The sequence below is a fragment of the Lygodium microphyllum genome, chromosome 30 (genome assembly GCF_053477565.2).
Source record: "Lygodium microphyllum isolate KBCC chromosome 30, Lygodium_microphyllum_v1.1.10, whole genome shotgun sequence".
Classification (NCBI taxonomy): domain Eukaryota; kingdom Viridiplantae; phylum Streptophyta; class Polypodiopsida; order Schizaeales; family Lygodiaceae; genus Lygodium; species Lygodium microphyllum.
This window is the reverse complement of record NC_141164.1, coordinates 34,952,193-34,975,562: the sequence shown is the minus strand read 5'-3', so window position 1 is coordinate 34,975,562 and position 23,370 is coordinate 34,952,193. Positions and strand designations below refer to the sequence as shown.

Below are 23,370 nucleotides of genomic sequence, written 5' to 3'. Positions count from 1 at the left end.
AAAAACAGTGAAGAAAGCTTGCACGATATGAACAAGAGACCAATTGGGTGCAATCTCCCCCCATGCCTTGTGTGAGCGCTCCACAAAGCATGTATTTTATATATTATTCATCTTCAAGCTCAAGAAATAGCCCAATTTACAATTAGCACGCTTTTGCTTTTGTGTTTGCTTTTGTGCCACTAAAAAATCAAAGCTATTGGGCACCCAAGAAGTCAGGCGGTATCCAAATACAATGTCCAATACAAGTATTTAAATCGTGCATCCATGTGCATACAAAAATAATAAATAAATATTAAGTGCTTTAATAAATAAGCGCAACAAAATATAGGCGCTATGCCTAAGATACGCGCCCATAAAAAATTGATGATAATTTGAATACACACTATCCTCCAATGCTTCCCAATGCCACCGCTACTCGCTTTACACATCAACTAAAGCATTCACAATTGTTAGAAAAATAATATAATTAAACCAACAAAAGTGAATACCTAGAAGTCTTCAGCTATAAAAATAAATTGGTTAGAAATCAATCCTAACCTTAATTTATTACGAGTGCGCACTCTAAACTCATAAAAGTTTATTAATTTAAATATGTATTTTGCGGAATCACCTGCTATGGAATCACCCATTTACACATTAAATTAACAAAACCCCCGAAAAGGATAGGCATCCCCATCGACTTCTTGCACAAAGAATCCACCTTGTGTATGAGCCCTTGTGATAAAATTTTACGGAATCCACCGCAAAACCTCACAGAATCCACCGTGGAATATGCCTCCTGGCATCAATCACTGCCATATCTAGCACCTCTGGCCAATACCAGGCAACCACGATGGATTTTCCATGAAGTATCCCCAAGAGAGACATAATATCTTGCACCATGCAACTGACTAACATAGATTATATGCAAGACATCACAAAGCATAAGAGAAGACCCATTTGGCAAAGCCAAGTGTATATCCCCTGTACCAATAACATGACAATCCTGCTCAAGGCCCAAAAAAATATATCCGTCAACCTCCCTGTAAGAAGAGAACCAAGCTTTGTGCGGAGTAACATGACAAGATGCCATACAATCTAAAAGCCAACAAAAGGTATAGGCCGTATCACTGAGTAAGTAATTTGTAGGGTACCATGATGCCAGGAGTCTAGGCTCAACTCCATAATCATGGGTAACTACATGCACCATACCACTATCAATAGTGGTCTCACCTGCTGTGTCACTCACTCTTCTCTCATGTCTAGTGCGGCGCAATCTTTTCTCCTCTCTAATCCACTTGAAGCATTTGCGCTTCACATGCCCTTTCTTTCCACAATGAAAACAAACAAAACTTGTAAAACTTGTAGAAGATGACAATTGCTCTGTAATAACATGAGTAAGACTATCCAATACATCCAAGTAGCTCAAAGAATCAGGAAAACTCTCATTAGAGAGAACAGGCTCATTAAGAGGATTGGCTGCATGACTAGAAGAGCTGGAAGTCATCATAGCATACTGCAAAGGGGACTCATCCAAACTAGAAGGGGAGAACACAAAGGTATCAACCACGGATGCAATTAAAGCATGACATATCCAACCACTGTAGCTCACAGCCATAAAAGTATAAGCATGCGCCTCGGAGCCATAAATGCATAAGCATCCCCGAAATATAGGAGTATACATAGCCTTGCAGTGTCTCATACCATGTACGGACATACATGTCTAGCCAAGAACGGCAAGTGGTAAATAAACCTGTAAGAATCAAGCTCCAATAAAAGCCCAAATATCTATGTAAAAGTATCCAGGTAAGAGGCTCTATAAAATACATAGCAACAGATTATGTGCATACACGGGTGGCCATAAAGATCAACTGCTCCCTAACATACATGGGCAATAGCAGCCCAGATAGTATAGGTGCCATACAATAGAGAAGTAGGACAACCATAACTATAAATCCCAAGCACTATCCAAGTCTACTGATTAGTAAGTATCCCGCATATCAAAAGCAAACGAGCAATCACAGCTCAATAGGCAACTACCAAAACAAGGGAGTAGTTCACTGCTCAATATCTGTAAGGGCATCCAAGTAATAGCCAAGACTCACAATCAGAGTATCAAATCTCATATAGCATCCAAGATCGTAACGGAAAAAGCTGAGTCGTAATGGAAGAAGCCAAGTCAATGTCCAATGGCTCAAGAAAATACTCAAGTGAATGTCGAGACGAGATCAAACAACTGCCATCCACCACAGCCAAAGCATAAAGCATTCACCAAGATATCATAACTTGTATTGGGTAGCTTAGGCATAAACCATGTTATAGATGAAATGCCAGCTGCAAAGAAGTGACAGTCAAATCAAAATCGAGCTCGAATCTTAGCACAAAAGCATTCTAGAGCATAAACAAGACATGTGGCATAGTCCAGATACATCATGTAGCCGAGAGCACCCTCTGGACCAATAGACATAACCCAACTGTAGCATAAATAGCTTCAGCCCTAAAGTTTCCAGTGGCAAATAACAGTCCAAAATTGAGTAAAATAATGCTCAAACCAAGCTCAAATCAAGTGCCAACTCATAGGCATACATTCCCAGACATGTAGACACCAACCAAGCATAATCGGGCATCAAATGCCAAGACCTGTAAGCATAAAATTGAAGTAACAAGTGGCTGCCCTGTTTTGGTCAGATTTGGGATTGTTTAAAATAGTCAATGGCTGAGCTAAATCAGCTCCAAATGCGTCTCACATAAGAGGCATAACATCCACAAGTGATCTAGATAGGGATGACATGGGTAATTTTTTCCATGAATAATTCCATTGCTTTAAATGTCAGTATTGGGTCTACATGTTGTACTATTTTTCGATATTTCACTTTTTGAAACTATAGCGTGATTGGCATTTCCCAAGCTCTCCACCATAGTACATAGCTCACACACACACACACACACATTTGCAGACCCTTTTATATCACCCAAAAGCCCTATAAGACTTGGATATGATTTTTTTCTGTGACCACCACTATGATCTAGATTTCTCCCACTACAACACTTCAAGAAGTCATGTTTTGAAATTACCAACCACATTTAGCTCGATATAATAATAATAGTAAAGTTTGTGAATAAGTATGAAGCCATATATTTAATGAGTTATTTATTGTATATAATATATTGAAGGGGGAGAGAGCACATGTATAAGAAACTATCCATATAAAGTTTGTTCAAAGGATATCAAAAAATTCCTATGTTAACATATGTATAGTCATGTAAATAAGGTAATAACAACACACATTTATCCTTGAGAAACTTGCATGCTTTTTTCAAATTACAATAAAAACCCATTCTACGAATGTAATGATGAAAAATATATCCAAATTATTGTCAAATAAAACAATCACTTTTCAATAAGTAGCATGAAGTACACTTGCATCTCGAGGTTTAGGCCAAGGCCCAATGCTATATATAATCTATGCTCCAAGCTTATGTGGCAGCATCCAAACCTCAAGAATTTTTAAGTGAAGTCTTAAAAGCTAAAACTAAAACAAAATAGAGATTCACTCCCACTCCCAAATTTACTATAGTTTTGGCTCTCCACTACATGTGATACTCTCTCTCTCTCTCTCTCTCTCTATATATATATATATATATATATGTCTCTCTCTCTATATATAGATATATATATATGGGCGCGCGCGCGCGCGAGAGTGAAGCCTCTTCTCTTCTTGATGGAAGGCCTGCTCTGATTGTTAAGATGCCAGAAAGGAATTCGTGGCGGGGTGGTGGAGAGGCTTCGGACCCTCCAGCGAGAAGAGAGAAGCTACTGTCGAAGAGCCGAAGCTGGTGTACGAAGGACCTGTCGTGTCTCCTAAAGGACAACAAAGTTTGGTCAATGCCGTGTTTGGCTGCAAGAAAGCAAGAAAGCAATTCAACGTTGATATCTACACCACATTCGTGCCCAATTAGGTAACTAAAAGCTTGAAGTAGACGTCTCCTCTTGACTAGGCTTTGACAACAATACACAAGCATTTAAAGCATATACAATATAAAACTTTCAACAAAATTGTATTACAAACTACACCTGTAAATATTTGTATGGAATCAATATTTTCAAACCCTATCATTGTCACTATGATACCTACCTTTGGAGATGTGTCACAACTCATTTCCTATTCTTAACTTCTTAACTTCTCTTCATATGCTTTGTTCACATGGACATATTCTTGAGTCCAACATTCATAGAGCATCATTCTATTCCAACTACCATTTTCTTGCTAGGCAATTCTAGATATTTACTCCCCAAGAGCATCCTCAATGTGAAAATTATTTACTAAATCTCATATTAAAAAGCTCCTAGGGATGAGATATTTCATATTTCTTAGCAAGAAACTAGGTGAGAAGAGAGGCACTCTATTATGATTGGATTTGAGCATACATGCGCATGCATAAAGTCTATGCAAAAAGTTCTAAAGTTGATAATATAATATAATTTGTGATACCATCCCCAATATATAGTTATCAAAGTGAGAACGATAGGATTTGAAAATATGCATTCCATACAAATCATCAGTACGTAAAGTGTCTGAAACAATTTAGTTACGAAAAGTTTTTATATTGCGTATGATTTGAATGGTTATAGATTATTCTCAAAGCTAAGTCATGTATGTATTGAAAGATATCGCTATCTGAATGATAGGATTTTAAAAATGTGAATGCCATAAAAATCTTCACATGTGTAGTCTTTGATGTAATTCTCATTAGAAAGTTTATTTTGCATATACTTTAAATGGTGGTAGATTGTTCTTAAAGCCACATGATTAGGAAAAATGTATAATATGTGTTGAAACATTAAAGGTTTTGGTGACTTAATTGGACAAATATGTGTCATCGATGTCCAATGACCGTACTAATGGTAAATGGTATACCATATACAATATTAGCATTAAAATCTACAAATGGAAATGATCAACTAGATAAACAAATTAAATCACCAAAGTAAACTTAAAATATGAACGCAAGCAATCTAGCTCCCAATATAAAGATTGTAATGATAAAGGGCAACAAGAAGGGCTTTACACATGCCCAAGCCTATGGTTGCTACACATTTTCTCATTTACAAAAGACATTCAATATAGGTAAATTTTGCAAAATTTGACTTCGATTTTAGGCAAAGGCACATTTTTCTTCAATATTCAATCCAAAATGTACAATTTTGCTTCCCTATGCAAAACCCCTCTAGCTTTGTGTGTGTCTATATATCCCCCCTCCTTCCCTCCTTCCCTCCCTCCCTCCCTCCCTCCCTCCCTCACCTCCCCCCCCCCCCCCCCGCCCCACACACACACACACACAATCTCTCTCTCTCTCTCTCAATGCGATCTTAATTGATTTTTAAAGTGACTCTTGAACATAAATAATCTTGGTAGTGTGAGTTTCCTAAATACTTTACACATGAATTGATCGTGGTGGGTAAACCAAAAAAATATTTGTCCCTTACATCAATGTAAAGACCAATGAAGTAGAAAGGAGTAAGGATTCTTCTAGTTTGATCCAAGAGGGCCTGGAGAATCACCACCCTATTATGAATTCATGCATATCCTTCACTTCACTTTTCCATTGATTCATTTGCATCCTTCAATTGGAGAATCAATTATTGTAGTCAATTGTTTGTGAGAGAGAGAGAGAGATGGTCGAGAGCATGCTGAATATAGATTTTGTTATAGTTTTTGCTTTTAACAGTTTAGAAGAAAGCCCTTAGATTTGGATTCAACACCAAGGTGCCACATAGGCTTACAATTTTCTTACATAACATTGTCAATTATATTTTATACTCCATGGTGCAAAAGAAAATATGACAATGTGCCACATACCATTGAAAAAGGGCTACTTTCTTTTTAAAAATTGGATAAATTTGTACTTATATAAGGGAATTTTTAGTATAATTTATACTTATATAAGGGGATTTTTAGTATAATTAAAAAATTGGATAAATTTATACTTATATAAGGGGATTTTTAGTATAATTAAAAAATTAATTTTCCTTAAAAATGTGGCATCTTATTGCCTTATATTTAAACATCAAAGAAAATATATGATATTTGTAAATACCCTTTGAAGATATGTGATATTGCTTTATATGTAAATGTGTAGGAAAATATATGAGATTATTTAGTATCCTTTGAAGGCATGTAATATAGATGGCCTCTTTTAGGTGCACCTCAGGACACATTATATTAAATGCCACCATTAAAAATAAGGCTTAGTACTTTTCGTAAAACCTAAAAAAGCCTATGTTCCCCCCCCCCAAACAATAAACACCTTGTGCTCTTCAGCTTCCAATCCCCCTTTCCTATCATACCAGAAAGAACCCTGTGAAACTTCTATCCACTACCTTACCATGACGTCTACATATCCCCATATGGCCAAAACCCACTCCATACCCCTCAAACTCTCCAAAAACAAAAACCCATAAAGAAACTTTTCTACACTTCCACTTCACTCTCAATAACCCCACCTAAAACATGACCTCATATCCCCCCATCAACCTCAACCATGGCATGGCAAAACTTCCTCCCCCCCCTCCCCCATCACCACCACCACATAGCATGGCAAGGATCTGGACTAACCATGGCATGATATGCCTCCATCTCACTCTACCTCTCGGGTAAGTTACTCATTAATATATGTGTGCATCACGTGGGTTCAAAATAAGGTATTTTTAAATTACTATTTTTATACATTTTTTACATACAAAAAGGAGTAATATAAAAGGGTTATTTACAGATTGAATAGAAAAGGGTTATGTTTTATTCAAGAAAATTTCATAGATAAGGATATTTTAAAATAGGCCTTGAATGCACATGATGTAGAGGATATACATATAGTAACTTTCCCGAGCTCTACCTACACCATGGGATCCCCAAATTGAGGGGTTTATTATATGTAGCCCCTCTATATCACATGTATTCAAGGCCTATTAAAAATACCATTATTTGTGTTTTTTTTCAAAATTAAACACAACCCTTTTCTATTAAATATGTAAACGTCTCCTTTATATCACACCCTTCTATATGTAAAAAATGTATTTTAAAAACTCATTGTCGAAGAGCATGTCATTGGCCGCAAAGATATAGGGTCTCTGAAAGGCACAACAAGTTAAGTGATGGAAAGTAGGAAACCAATTTATTCATTCATGAAGACTTCATCTAATCCCTTTACACTATAGTACCCTTCTTGAAACTCACAAACATTGACTCAAGGCAATAGCTAGAGCATAAATTTGTTAGGATTTTTCCCAACTATAGTATGAATCCAGATCTCTTTTCTGCAATAGGACAAAGAAAAAAACAAGACATTGGTTTAAAGCACTCTCAAATACCCAAAAAACTCATGTTATCAGATATTTAAGAACTAGATGACTCCAATATACATAGATTTTGGAGTAAAACGTATAAAGCCGGTCACATTTTGGAGTAAAGAGTATAAAACTAGTAACTCTTTTTTATGATCAATCAAGAAAGGGGCAGTTATTCGAAGATAATGCTAATGTAATGATCTTGATGAAACTACTTGTAGCTAAAGCTGCTAAGCTCTCATATTGAGCTCCCAACATCCTAAATTTGAAGAACCTTCAAGGCCATGGCCTTCTTGCTGACATAGTTGATATGGGTTTCATATCTAGCCAGGCTTCTCCTTTGTGTAGCTTTTCTCAACTTGAAAGAAACATAGAATCAATTAACGATCAACAACACTATAACCTCCAATCAAGAAACTTTTAAGGATACCTCAATGTCTTTAAGTAATTCTTCAAATATTACCTCCTTCCATGGCCAACCCCTTATTATTTCAATTTAAAGGGGCCCAAATGCTTCATGGAGATGTTTCTAGGAAGCTTATAAGGGTGTATAGGCTGGTGTATAAGGCACCATTTGATATGCTCACAAGCACAAGATGCCCAAAACATACTAATCGCTAGTAGGGTCAAGTGGCACACTTGGGACCAAGCACAAAACCTCAAGAAGGCTTATCACCTCAACCTTCTTGATGATTTCTCTCTCTCTCTCTCTCTCTCTCTCTCTCTCTCTCTCTCCATAGCCATAACCTCATCTTTGGCCTCCTCTCAATCTCTCATGTCAGCCAACATGAAGGAGCCATGAAAATCACAGTTGACTAGCTACAACTGCATTCGTCATTGTCACCTTCAACTTACAAACACTCCTCCACCTCAATTTCTTGTTGAGCATCAACATCAAAAGGATCAATGAACTATTACATTTTTCTATGTTGATGTACTCTTTGTGACATGTGTCTCGCTTTCACTTTCTTCCCAATTCTCTTTACTCTTTTCCATCATGAAAAAGCCCTTGAACATGTTGTACCCCCACCACTTTCTCTATGCCTTCGCATCTAGAAAAAGCCAACTAAAAGTATGACTACATACTCTAAAAGCCTTTTTCTCCTCAAACTCTTCAAATTCTAAGGTCTACCTTACTCTATTCATAAAGCTCCATATTATAACATCCATTAAGTACTAGCAGCTGCATTAATAGAGCTAAACTTCAATTGATACCAACGTCCTACACTGAAACATCTTATCATCTTGTCAAAAAATCTTTGGAGCATATGTATCTAACCTTCATACATTTGATCAAGAGTTTCTTCTTAGAAGTACATAGTGTAGCAACCTTCATACATTTGATCAAGAGTTACTTCTTAGAAGTACACAGTGTAGCAACCTCATTCAAAGAGAAGAAAGGCAACATAAAAATTTGACCAATGTAAGAACTTTAGCTCTTCAATCTCACTAGTAGCCCATGAAAACCCATCATGATGTGACTTACCATTATTGACTTGGAGAATAACAAGCTTGAATTTGTCTTATAGTGGATGGTTAGTTGTGTGACATACATCCCCTCCAAACTTGCACATCCCACAAATGTGCCATACTAGGTAGCCACCTGGATCATACACCCATTTGATCATCACCTCACTAAACATATGCATAAGCAATCTTCCTCGAAGACCAAACATCCAAGTCAACACTGTTTTCAAACATGCGTAACAAGACCAATTTCTTGAATTTGGATCATACGATCTATGCAATATATGTGGATCTCTAGGATCATAAGACCACATCATCCTCTTGCATGCATCTTTGTCAAGTTTGAAAAATTTTGTAGTTGCCTATATGCATACACATAAACACATCCTTGTTCCCTCTATTCCCAATGCATTGGAAGAAACCTATGTTGGTACTTTGACACCTTACTCTCCATCTCCACTACATCCATAACCCTAGTCAAGGCATCTAAATCACTCACATAGGAAGAAATCAGTGCATAAGCACACATTGTAGTGTCAAAACACCCAAGCTCAAGAGAACCAATCACAACATCACAATTAGATGCATCATACACATCCATGGAGACTCTAGAATTTGCTACAAGTAGACCTACAATATCCTTACTCAACATCATCGGGAAACATAACACCTATGTCATTTTCATCGTGACACATGATATCCTCTGTGTTGTCAGTAGTCATTGCTAATGCATGCTTATCTTGCAAATCCTCAACTACCACTACCTCAGTGTCCATAGTCAATACGATTGTATTTATTGGAGCATTGCTTACCTCTACCAAAGCATTGTTCAAAGCATTTATTTTCACTACATCTGTACCATCAATGTATACAGTAGCTCGGGGAAGTTACTATATGTATATCATCTACATCACGTGCATTCAAATATTCTTATCTGTGAATTTTTCATGAATAAAACAAAACCCTTTTCTATTCAATATGTAAATAACCCATTTATGTTACACCCTTTTGTATGTAAAAAATATATAAATATTGTATTTTAAAAATACCTTATTTTGAACCCACGTGATGCACACATATATTCGTGAGTAACTTACCTGAGTACAGTAGTTAGGATATCTACCAATATTTGTCCTCATAGCATATACATGTATCAACTTAGCATTATCTAATGACCCCTTTGACATCAAATAATGCATATACATCATGTACCTCCTCATACACAATCACAGTCAATACATCTATTTCAATGCCATCATCTGTCAGTAGTATGTCTGCATGTGCAACTCCTATCATTGCATTGACTTCAAGTTCTACCAATGTATCCTCTACACGGTTAAACAAAGCCGCAGTAGAGAGTACTATAGTATCAAAAATATCATTTTCCTCCTCTATCAAATCATTTGGTGAAAAAACATCTAAAACATTAGATAAGTTAGGAACCAAATCATACATCTCCCATATCTTGCACATTCCCTAGAGCATTGTTTGCCTCTCGATCTAATGTATGAATCTCTACTTCTAGAGCATTCTTGAATCTTTTTCAAGTTGCATCATGCATTCACTATATATCTTGAACTTGTGTCTTGGATTGTCTAGTTATTCACATTGTGAGAAATAGGCAAGCCTTTGATCTTCATGAATTTCATATAGTTTCATACATCCATCAAAACCTTTGAGATATGTGGTTACATTACTTGCATCAAAGAGATACTCTTCTTGGATGACCCACTCAAGTGCTTGGAGTGCTTGATCCTCTATCCCACTATCAACATCTTCCTACATTATTTGTTATTTCTTGTATAAATCAATCATCATCCTACATGTGTTCAACAAATATCTCTTGAGTTCCACATCCACATCCCCAAACTCAATTATCTATGACCTTAGTTCTAGTAGTTGATTCACAACCTATAGAGAAATCACATTTGTATCCATGTAACTTGCCATAATCAAACCCTCACCTTAATCAAGTTTGATGTCAGGTGCACCACAAAGTTGAAGAGCTATGCGCATTGGCCGTGAAGACACGGGGTCTCTGAAAGGCATGACAAGTCAAGAGATAGAAGTAAGAAACAAATGTATTCACCGATGAAGACTTAGTTCAATCCCTTAACATTGTAGTACTCTTATTGGAACTCACAAACACTAACTCAAGATGATAGCTAGAACCTCTAACTACATTAAAAAATTTTCCAATTACACTGTAAATCCCAAATCTCTTTTGCAGTAATACAAAGGAAAATACAAGATTTTAATTCAAAGCACCATGAAATACCCAAGAAACTCTTTTTGTTGACCAAGATAATGTTGATGGTATTGATGAAATTGCTTGTAGCTAAAGTTGCTAAGCTCTCCTATTGAACTTTCAACATCCCAAAATTGAAGGACCTTTAGGGCCACAGCCTTCTTGCTGACTAGTTTATATGAGTTTTGGTTCTAGCCCTAGGCTCCTCCTTTGTGTAGCTTTTTTCAACTTGAAAGAAACTCAGAATCAATCAACTACCATTAACATGGTAACCTCTAATTAAAAGACTTTAAAGGATAACTAAACATCTTTGATTAATTCTTCAAATACTACCTCCTTCCATGTTCAAGCCCTATTATTTCGATTTGAAAAGGCAAAAATACTTAATGGAGATGTTGTTAGGAAGACTATAAGGATGTACAAGCTATTGTATAAGGTACCATTTGGCATGCTCAAGGGAATTGGATGCCCAAAATATACTGATCACTACTAGGGTCAACTAGCGCATGGGACTATGTGAAAAACCTCAATAATCTTTATCAACTCAACCTTTTGATGATCTCTCTCTCTCTCTCTCTCTCTCTCTCTCTCTCTCTCTCTCTCTCTCTCTCTCTCTCTCTCTCTCTCTCTCTCTCTCTCTCTCTCTCTCTCAACAATTAGAAACCCCTCAACAACCATAGCCATAAGTAAACCTCATCTCTTGCCTCCTCCCCAATCTCATTCTATCATCCCAGCTTGAAGAAGTGATGACCCTTATAGTGAACTAACTACACTTGCAATTGCTACCACCCTCAACTTCATGTCGCACTTCCAAAAATGCAGCACCATTGTGAAAACTATAGCTAACATAGAAGGAACTCTAAACTCTTATCTATATAGTGAAAAAATAGAAGTTTATGAGATAGGTTACAACATATCTAGCAAAAGTCTCAAATAGTAAAAAGTGGATGTTTTGCTAGATATCTTTATAATAAAATATTTAATAGATATAAAAATTAATCTAGAGAGATTACAATATAGCCATTTGCTTGAGTAGCAAAATTGTAAAGGTTGCTACTTAGCAATTTCCTATAATTTACTATTTCAAATTACTATATAATAATTTCACAACATAATTTTGTTACACACTAAAAAACTAGATGGATTCTACTACATACATAAACCAACCAAAAAAAAAAATACATTTAATTTAATTAGATATAACTCTATCTATCTAGTAAAGTCCTCATTTCAAGTTCTTGAAAACAAATAAATACCCATACAAATAATCATAGTCTAAATGGAGCAATAGACTCAATTGTACAAAATATGAATATTAGCAACTCAATGAAGAGTCTGAATGATGCAAACAAGTTTACACATCAAAATTTAATGTTTTCATAAGATGTTCTAATTTTTATGTTTTAGTCCAATAGGAGTACATCATCAAGGCACAATGCATTTTTCACACTTCTCATAACCATAATTTTTTGTATAAAGAAGCTAGTACACAATAATCTCTTTAATTACAAAAGGATTTTGCTCTCTATGATCTGCTTCAGAGGTTGAATCTCTCTTTATGATGTTGAGAGATGATTTCAATGATATAGATAACTAATCAATATTCTGAACGTCAAAAAACTTCATAAATATGGTCTCTTGATCTTCATCATCAAATGTTTCCACCTACACAAATTAAAGAAACACAAAGGGTAAAAAGCACAATCCAATATTGTCACTCATAATCTATTTTTGATACAAGAGTAAACTTTATACTACATAACCATTATGTATCAATGAGAAATAATTTCAAAATGCTATCCATATAACTAGTAGCCAACTTATAAAGTAAATATAATAGTAAACATTTATAACATACCAAAGTAGTCATAAGATAAGATGGTTGAGCTTTTTCATGTTGTGAGAACTAACAGCCTCTTCCAGAATCTTGGATAGAACTAAGATCATGCATTATGATCAACACATATATTAAAAAAAAGTTTTATCTCAATTAAAACAACACTACTTTTTCACAAGAGGCATGCTTCATCCTTTTTTTACTTTTGGTTCTCATGAGTAATCTTTCTACTTTGAAAATTGGATTCCATTCTCTTGCTCATGTTCAAGATATCATCAATGTTTTAGAAAAATACATTTATTGTAAAAGACATGCAAAGATAAAAGTCATTATTCAACTTTAAAATATAAAAAGACATTGCATATATGGTTGCTTTTTCTCCCAATAACAATCTCTACATTCTCATTTTGCAACTCTTTAGCATCCACATGTTCATTATGTGTAATCAAACAAATGAATTACATCATAAATATAAGTAAAGATTGTGTGTGTGTGTGTGTGTGTGTGTGTGTGTGTGTGTGTGTGTGTGTGTGTGTGTGTGTGTGTGTGTGTGTGTGTGTGTGTGTGTGTGTGTGTGTGTGTGTGTGTGTGTGTGTGTGTGTGTGTGTGTGTGTGTGTGTGTGTGTGTGTGTGTGTGTGTGTGTGTGTGTGTGTGTGTGTGTGTGTGTGTGTGTGTGTGTGTGTGTGTGTGTGTGTGTGTGTGTGTATATATGTATGTTAGAGATATCAAACCTTCGTAGAGCGATTTAATAGCTCCATAAATGAGTCATTTCTTATAGCAAATAATCCTATGATATATAAGCAAGTTATTAATATCATCTATGAGTGCTTCAAAGATTTAATATAATGATAATTCTTTTAGTAAAATTGTTATACCTCATTATAAATGAATAATTTGATCCTCAAATTGCGATCAATCCACATCCTCTTCTACATCCTATATGTTTTCATCAATTTAGATAGTTCATTGCATGACATCTTCATATTTTAGAATATCAACATTCAAATATATAAAAGAAAGTCCAAACCATTACAATCATATTGTTTTCTTCCAACATCTCATGGGATGTAACAACCTCATCGTAAGAGTTATTGGCTTCATATAACCTTTCCTACAAAATGAGAATATTTTGTAAATTTAAGGAAGAAAATAAAAATATTAAATAATTATTAAAAAACATCACTCATGTTCTCTTTAATGAGTTCATCATCCAATGTATTTTTTTCATGATTATCTGTCTCTTCTTGCGTTGGTGGTGAGATTTTCCATCGGATAGGAGCCTTTGATATCAAGATAGATCTCCCCTACATATACAAGAAAATCATTTATTAAATATGAAATTGAATTCTTGTGAAACCATAATACAAAAGTAAGATGAATGACTCATTAGCAATGGATCCTTTGCTTTGGCTTTTGTCTTTTACTTCTTTTGACATGCAACCAAAGTATTGTGGAGATAAACACTTATATATTCTCTTTTCCATATGTAAGAAGCTCCAAGAAACTCAAGAGGTAGAATAGTGTGTTGATTTGCATCCATTATATCCATGAGCTTTTGTTGCTCTTCCTTCTTGTGCAGTAAATCATGTTGTATATTATGGCCCTTTAGCCAACTTTTAGTTATTTTATGGTTTGCACAATAAACACAATTTTGATTGTCTTTGCAACTCCTAGACCAACCTTTTTCTTGTTATAACTATAAAATGCACATGCTATATCCACTAAAATAATATCTAAATCACAAAATTCCTTTGGAATACCCTCTACAATGCTCATGATGCATGACAAGAACCATTGCATAAATTGTTGATCCTCTTGTGCTTTAAAACTTTCATGGTATTTTCTTGGAGCATGCAGCCACTATCCATATCAAATGGAAGGAGGAGAAAGATTATAAATCATTTTTGTATAGCTATCAATAGCTTTGTTTGTCTTGATTGGTAAAATTTTCATAAGTGAACTTATACATTTACTAAATAGATTAAGTGATAGAATGTGCATTGTGTCGTATACTAAATCTTACGATAAATCTAACCCATACAAGTCATATAATCTCTAGAGTGATGACTCTCCAAACAAACCTTATATCTTTAGTGCATTCTCTCTCTCACCCATTGTGGAGGATCTCTTTGCTTTAGACAAGGCTATGACCATGTAACTAGCTTTTCCTTTTATCCGTGGCCCTAGTATGAAGTATCTATTTAAATCATATAGATATCTATCTTGAAAATGATGGATTAGTAACATCTAGACTTGCATGAGATTTGTCTCTACGACAAAAAAATTGACCACCATCTTTGAATGATATATATTTTACACTATGTAGGATGGTCCCCAATAACCATCATTAACAATGCACAAATTTTACATGTTTTAGAATGGCCTATTGAGTCTTTGAATATAATTTTTGGTGAATAATTATAAAAAAATTCAAGTCTATTAACATAAAGCTCTTCAAACTTAGTATTTAAAGGCCACAAAAATGCATGAAATACATCACTAGATTTTCTATGACTTTACAAGTACTAAAAGCTAGAAACAAGTCAGGAAGTATGCCTATCGTAGTGGAATATTTTTCACCATTTAGAATCTTAATTTCTACCACTCCACAATCATGTTGAGTTGTTTAAGATGCTTAGAATCCATCCCAATGCAAAAAAAGAGCCAAGTTACAAAGATTAGCTTTTACCCTACTATTTTTATGTTTGTCACTATTTTACACACAAAGTTATAATCTTGATTTATTTTGTTCTAGCCTCTTTCTAAGAATTCAAAAAAACAAGTTATTGAGAATGTAATGTATACTTTCTAACATGATTCATACCTAACTACCTATCTTTTTGATGCCATATTATTTGCATGTCATGAAATTTTTTTTTGCTTTGAGCTAAACGTTTAATTTGTTTTTGTATAGGTAAATAATAAAAAGCTATAGTGTCCTTTCTAATCTTTAAACATTGCTTATACTTCTCACAACAACTAAAGCAATCACACTTAAGCTTACACTTTTCCAATTATCTTTACATCCACATGTTATAACATTTTTGTAGTAAAAGTCTTCATTACTAGGTTAAAAGTATTCAAATTCATGGGGATTTTTTTCATCACCTATACATAATATATAATGTTCTGGCTTAACCATTCCAAGTTCATGAAACATCGAGTTCACTTGTTCCTAACATGTTGGAACTCTCACACCATCTAGATCACCATCCCACGCTTTTGGTAATTGAACTAGTAGTTAACATAAACTTGGCTTTGTTTTTTCTACACTACGCTTTCCAATTCTTTTGCCACCCATATCCCCGAATAAGAGTTGAATCATATTATCTTAAGCAGTAATTGAGATTTCATGTTCATCCCAAAGTGATTGAGGCTCGATGAGTCTCTCTATAATCTGATGAGCTAACAAATTCATAGTAGGGTTGTTTTCATTATCATGTTCATGCTCATCATATTCACTGTGGAAGTTATAGTGACTCTCATTGTGTTCCTCTTAACAAAGACCATTGCCATTCTCAGTAGGAATGTCAATAAAAGAGTTATTTGCTAGAGATTCATTTGCATTACTATTGTTACTAATATCTATAGGATAGGACCATTGCCATTATTATCATTATTGCCATGTGTAGAGTCATTATCATTACTAGGTGAACGTGTCTCATGTTTTCTTAGAGGGCCTAAGTTTCTACCCAACCCATTATATGCAACTTTGAATTGTTGGTATTTGAAATATGTGGAAGGGACCACATAATGTCCACCACCATCATATGCAATATAATTGCACCACATTTGTTTTTCACTCATTTTTTATCAATATTGTTTGTTCTTCGAGTATAATATCAACACCTTCTTCAATAGGAGGATGCAAGTTACGAAGAATATCCTGATTATTTTGTCTAAAGCATGTACATGCACATCTATAATTACAAGTACATTTTCTTAAATTACCTATTGAAGACATGATTTAACCGTGATACAAATATTAAAGTGACTATATTTATGAAATGTCAAGATAGTATGAGGGAAAATATGAAATCTGAGGCCAATAGATAACTTGCCTTGAAAGACTTGATAGACAACCTTGATGTTATGGAACACACACAAAAAGACCTCCCAACTACTTTTGTGGAGACTCCCAAGCTACAAGAGTATCAATAAATTTTAATAAAGAACAAGACTATACAAAACAATAAAAATTTTTACTCGACTATCAAGCTCTCCCAACTTGCATATGGGTTAAGAAAATTAGTATGTGAAATAGGTTAGAGTAGACATTTGTGAATTAGTTTGTAAAGTAGGCTAGAGTAGACATGTGGGACATGGGTTTGGTAAATTATTTTGTGAAAATAAGTAGACACATGGTACTGCCACTATAGAGTACTAATAGTGTACACCCAAAATATGTCAAGATTGTGGGAGAGAAGGAAGGAGTCTCACTTGAAGCTTTCTTGCTTGCACAATGGGGGAATACACACAAGGGTGGAGACTGAAAACAGTTTTCCTCTTCTTAGTTGTGTAAGCCAAAAGAACTCAAGTACAAAGAAATAGAAGAACCCTATATATGGGTCTCAAACCAAACTCAACTAACTAAGGTGGCATACTAACTGAGCCACAAACTAGAGTAGATAAGGATAGCTATCATGTAGCTATTATTCATGGGCGGTGTACCAACCGCGTCTACAACTGACAAGTCGGTGACATAAATACACAACGGTCATCCTGGCGTATCACGAGTGGAGCTCGGTATCTCAACACTCCCCCTCAAGCTCAATCCCAATTCCTGCACACCAAGCAGGTCTCTGAACTTGCGCAGCTTCTCTGCGCCCAATGCCTTCGTGAATATGTCAGCTACCTAATCCTCTATGCTGACATAAACTAGATCAATAAGACCTAGTAAAACCCTCTCTCGCACATAGTGATAATGCACCTCAATGTGCTTTGTTCTAGCATGATAGACTGGGTTATTTGCCAAGTGTATACTACTCATGTTGTCACAATAAATGACAACTGGCCCATCTGTAGGCTGATGCATATCATAAAGTAGCTTATGCGACCAAGCTACCTCACATGCAGCCATTGCTGCGCCCCTGTACTTAGCCTCTGTGCTGGATAAGGCAACTGTAGGCTGTTGCTTGCTGCTCCAAGTGACTGCAGCACTCCCAAAAGAAAACACATATCCACTGGTAGATCGTCTATCAGAAATGCTACCAGCCCAATTAGCATCAGTGTATCCATGCAACTGTATCTGAACCCCAGTCTCATAAAATAGTCCATACTGCAATGTCATATAAATCAGCTGACTTACCAATCCTTGGAGCCTGCATAAACTGACTTACCAATCCAACAACATAGCTCAAATCTGGCCTGGTAATAGTCATATAAATCAAGCTTCCTACTATGCGTCTGTACATAGTAGGGTCTTCTAGAAGCTCACCTGCATCTGTGCTCAGCTTCACATTCTGCTCCAAAGGAACTGAAATAGGCTTACAACCTGTCATCCCATATTTGGATAGCATGTCCAATCCATACTGCCTCTGCAAGAGCTGTATCCCACTTGGTGATCTAATCACCTCAATGTCCAAGAAATAACGCAGCTCTCCCAAGTCCTTCATCTGAAACTTTTGCTTCAATAGCATTTTCACATGAAGGATATCTTCATCACTGTCACCTGTCATAATCAAATCATCAACATAAATGACAAGTAGCATAATACCTTTCTCTGTTTTTCTCACATAAAGTGAGAAATCTGCCTTGGAAATCTGAAAACCAATAGTGACAAGATACTGTCCTATCTTGTTAGACCATGCTCTAGGTGCTTGCTTCAAGCCATATAAGGCTTTCTTCAACCTGCAAACAAACTCAGGATGAACAACATGCAATAACCTGGTGGCTGCTCCATATAGACCTCTTCTTGCAAATCACCATGCAAGAAGGCATTCTTTACATCCATCTGATGTAAAGACCATCCCTTTGATGCAGCCATAGCAATGACTGCTCTTACAGTTGCCATCCTTGCAACCGGACTAAATGTTTCTTCATAGTCAATGCCATATGTTTGTGCATACCCCTTGACTACTAATCTTCCCTTGTATCTGTTCACAGAACCATCTGCATTGTGCTTCACCTTATAAACCCACTTACAACCAATTGCATTCTTACCTTTAGGCAAAGGTACTAACTCCCATGTAGCATTTGCTTCCAAGGCATCCATTTCTTCATCCATGGCTTTCTCCCATTTTTCTTTTCCCATGGCTTGCTCAAAAGAAGTGGGTTCTGGTTCCTGTATCACTTTGACCATATATGCATAGTGAATGGCTGTAAATCCATCATATTTCAGCCTATCCACATGATACCTAGCTCTTGTAGACATGCGCAAAGTAGGTTCACTCCCAGGTGCTCTCAAAACATCCCTGGTCTTCCTTACTCCAGATGTAACAATAGAAGGAATACCCAACCCATCATCAATGCTCTGTTCTGAGCCACTGGATTCACCATCCACATAAGAGTGGCCTGCATTCACATCAAACATGGGCTCATCAACCTTCTCTTTTCCTTTTCGTGATACCTGCATACCACTATCTGCATTACTTTGAGAAGATTCTCCTGATCTCAATCTGCCTGTCCATGGCGAAGAATGTGAACCACTGCTAGAGGACGCTCCAGGTCCACTAATATTTTGTGACTGCTGCTGTGAATTCTGTGCAGCATTACCATTTTGTGCATCTACATCATCAATCACATTTACTGGTTTATACCAGCTACTCATCTCATCAAAAACAACATCTCTGCTCACTGTAAACTTACGAGTAGAAGGGTTATAGCATCTATACCCTTTTTGCTACAGAGAGTAACCAATAAAGATGCACTTCTCAGCTTTTGGATCCAACTTGGATCTCAACTCATCTAGCACATGTACATAGGCAATGCAACCAAAAATTTTCAAATGAGAAATATCTGGTTTCCTACCAGTATACCTCTCCTCTGGAGTCATCCCATGTATTGCTGCAGTGGGAGTCGTGTTCATTATATAGACTGCTGTAGCAACTGCTTCAGCCCAATAAAAATCTGACAGGTCTTTTTCATTGAGCATGGCACAAGATACCTCTCCAATATGCCTGTTTTTCCTTTCTGCAATTCCATTTTGTTGTGGGGTATGACTGCATGAATATTGCTGCTTTATGCCATGCTCCTGCAGGAATCTTGCAAACTCATTTGAGAGGTACTCTCCCCCTCCATCTGACCTTAGGCATTTTATTTGTAGACGTGTTTCTTTTTCAGCCATAGCTTTAAGAGTTTTGAAATGCCCAAAAACTTCACTTTTCTTTTTCATAAAATACACCCAAACTTTTCTGCTATAGTCATCAATAAAAGTGACAAAATAATGATAGCCTCTAAGAGATGCAGCTTTAGTAGTCCACACATCAGAGTGGATTAATTCCAATGGCTTCTCACTCTCTTGAACATGTCTAGGAAATGGCTTCCTTGCTTGTTTTCCAAACTGACAGGCTTCACATACCTTATGCATTTCTGCAACCTTGAATTTTGGCAATCCTGCAACAATATTTTGGACCTGCATTGATTTAAGTCGATGTACATTAACATGACCAATGCGTTTATGCCAGATATCAATATCTGCAACTACACCGGTCCCATGTGCAAACATTGCTGCACTCAATTCAGACATGTCTGCATCCAACGTAAACATTCTGCCCTTCTTTTTTCCTTTTGCTATCAAGCGACCTTTATTTTTCATATCCTCAACAAAGCATCCATGAGGATTAAATCTGACCTGCAAGCCCTGCTCAACCATTTGACCAACAGAAACCAGATTCTTAGTGATATTCGGGACATGAAATACATCGGACAGATATTTCTTTTTCCCATCCTGCATAGACAAAGGAATTTTTCCAATCTGCACAATAGGATGTGCAGTATCATCACCAGTCTCCACAAATCCTGGTTTTTCCATTTTCCTTGCATCCTCCATCCATTCTGCATGACCTGTCATGTGGTTTTATGCACCTGAGTCAACATATCATACATCATTGCTTTCTTCTGCACTTGTCACAGAATTGTTCATGTGCTGCACCATAAACAAATGCTCATTTCTATCATCACCCTGTCTACTAGAAGATGCATAATTTCCTTGTTGCAGTTTTCCATTCATGATGTCATTCTGCTTTTTATAGCAGTCCTTAGCCATATGACCCATTTTACCACAGTAGTAGCATTCAATATTACTGTTTGCATTTTGGCCTCTTTGCCATCCACCATGACCTCTTTGGCTCCCCCTGCCTCTAGAGTTACCACGTCCTCCTCCATATGAATGGTTTTCTTGAGTTTGCTACATATTCTAATTTCTACCACGGCCTCCAAATCGGCCTCCTCTACCTCTGCCTCTACCTCTTCCAGCATTTGAGTAGAAGACAGCTTCCTTTGAAGTTCCTCCTGAAGAAGATGCACCACCATTTCTCTGCTCCTCAGAAATTAGAAGAGCAATCAACTCCTCAAAATCAGGAAATCTTTCACGAACTGAAATGGATGTCTGAAACTGTGCATAATCCTTTCCTAGACCATTCGTCACAGAAACTAAATCATCATCTTCCACTGGCGATCCAATGGAAGCAAGTGCATCTGCAATCTTCTTCATCTTCATGTGGTAGTCATTGATGCTCATATTTTCTCTTTGCACATTATGCAACTCTTGCTTGAGCTGCATTTTCCTGGCTTACGTATTTGTGCTATACATTTTTGAAAAAGTATCCCATGCCTCCTTTGGCGTACTTGCATCCTGAATATGCACAATCATAGAGTCTGAAATACTGATAGACAGCCAGTACATAACTTTCCTGGCTCTCTCATGCCATGCTTTGAATGCCTGCATTTGCTGTTGATTGGGAACATCAGGAAGAACTGGTTCTTCTTCATTTCCTACAACAAATTCCCAATATCCTTTTCCCATAAGGAAATTCGTCATTCTAAACTTCCATGCTTGGAAGTTGTTCTTGTCAAGCTTTTCAGTTACAATCTGTGAAAGAGAATCAGACGCCATTACAGAATACTGCAAAAAATTCTGTCACTGCAAAAAACACAGCTTCACCCTCACAAGGGCAAATCTGCAAAACTGGCGAAAGTGGTATTTGACCACACAGTCACTTCCTAGTGACGATTTTGCATAAACAGAAACCAAGGATGATTCTGTAACTCCCAATGTCTCTACACACAAGCATACGATGCAATTTCTACAGTAACTTTTCACCGACCTGTAGAACAGTGGCTGCACAGCATAAAACTGGGCCTTTTCCTGAGTGCGTGCATAAAACTTCCGCCTCCAAAACAGGCCCCGAAATGGCCTCAAATCAAAAAAACAGGGTCGCCAGAGGTTAAAGCCCTCTCCCGTAGCATATACTGCCCTCTTGCTTCACCGCGAAGGGCGTCTCAACTTGAGACACTGCACTCTTGCAATTTCCGACTGTGCTACCTGCAAAGATCAGCTCCCAAAACAGAAAATGAAAGCAACACTGCTCCTCTTACCAGAACACCGCGAGCTTGGCTTGCTTTCTTGAGCTCCTTACCACGAACAAGGCTCTGATACCATGTCAAGATTGTGGGAGAGAAGGAAGGAGTCTCACTTGAAGCTTTATTGCTTGCACAATGGGGGAATACACACAAGGGTGGAGGTTGAAAACAGTTTTCCTCTTCTTAGTTGTGTAAGCCAAAAGAACTCAAGTACAAATAAATAGAAGAACCCTATATATGGGTCTCAAACCAAACTCAACTAACTAAGGTGGCATACTAACTGAGCCACGAACTAGAGTAGATAAGGATAGCTATCATGTAGCTATTATTCATGGGCGGTGTACCAACCGCGTCTGCAACTGACAAGTCGGTGACATAAATACACAACGGTCACCCTGGCGTATCACGAGTGGAGCTCGATATCTCAACAAAATACTATTGGGATAGTTACTTGCATGCTAGTAGATCGAGCACCATAATGAAGTCTGTAGTGTATTCCTAGAACATTGGCAATGACATGGTTGCATGCTAATTGCTGATATTTTAGCTCTATGTAGCAATGTAGGTACTACCTAGCATATGTTCAAGTTGTAATAAGATCTTCTAGAATATTTTTAGGTTTCTCTATGGACCCACAATCCTGCAGATATAGCTTTTCCAATTAGTACCTTTATCATTATTCCTTAATAGAACATAAAGGTACACTAGGTTGGAGCTTTCTTCAGCTAGGAAACCATGGGCAGGTTGAAAATCTACATCATTAGCAAGAGCTTCCTCTACAATAGTGTAGTTGTATAATAGGCCTGCATGTGCCTCTAATTTCTCTTGCCATGACCTTTCTTATCAAGTAAGCACCTCCTCTACTTTCTCATCCAACACAACATCATCGCATGCGCCTGGTTGCATGCTACGGAATCAAGTTGCATATTCAAGTTTATAGCATACTCTACTTGAGGCCATCAATTTTTGGG

General features: G+C 36.7%; 1 pseudogene; it reads right to left on the bottom strand.

Moving 5' to 3' along the window:
* Positions 1 to 23,370, bottom strand: part of LOC148009719 (uncharacterized) — a 58,813-nt pseudogene that overhangs the window by 4,240 nt on the left and 31,203 nt on the right.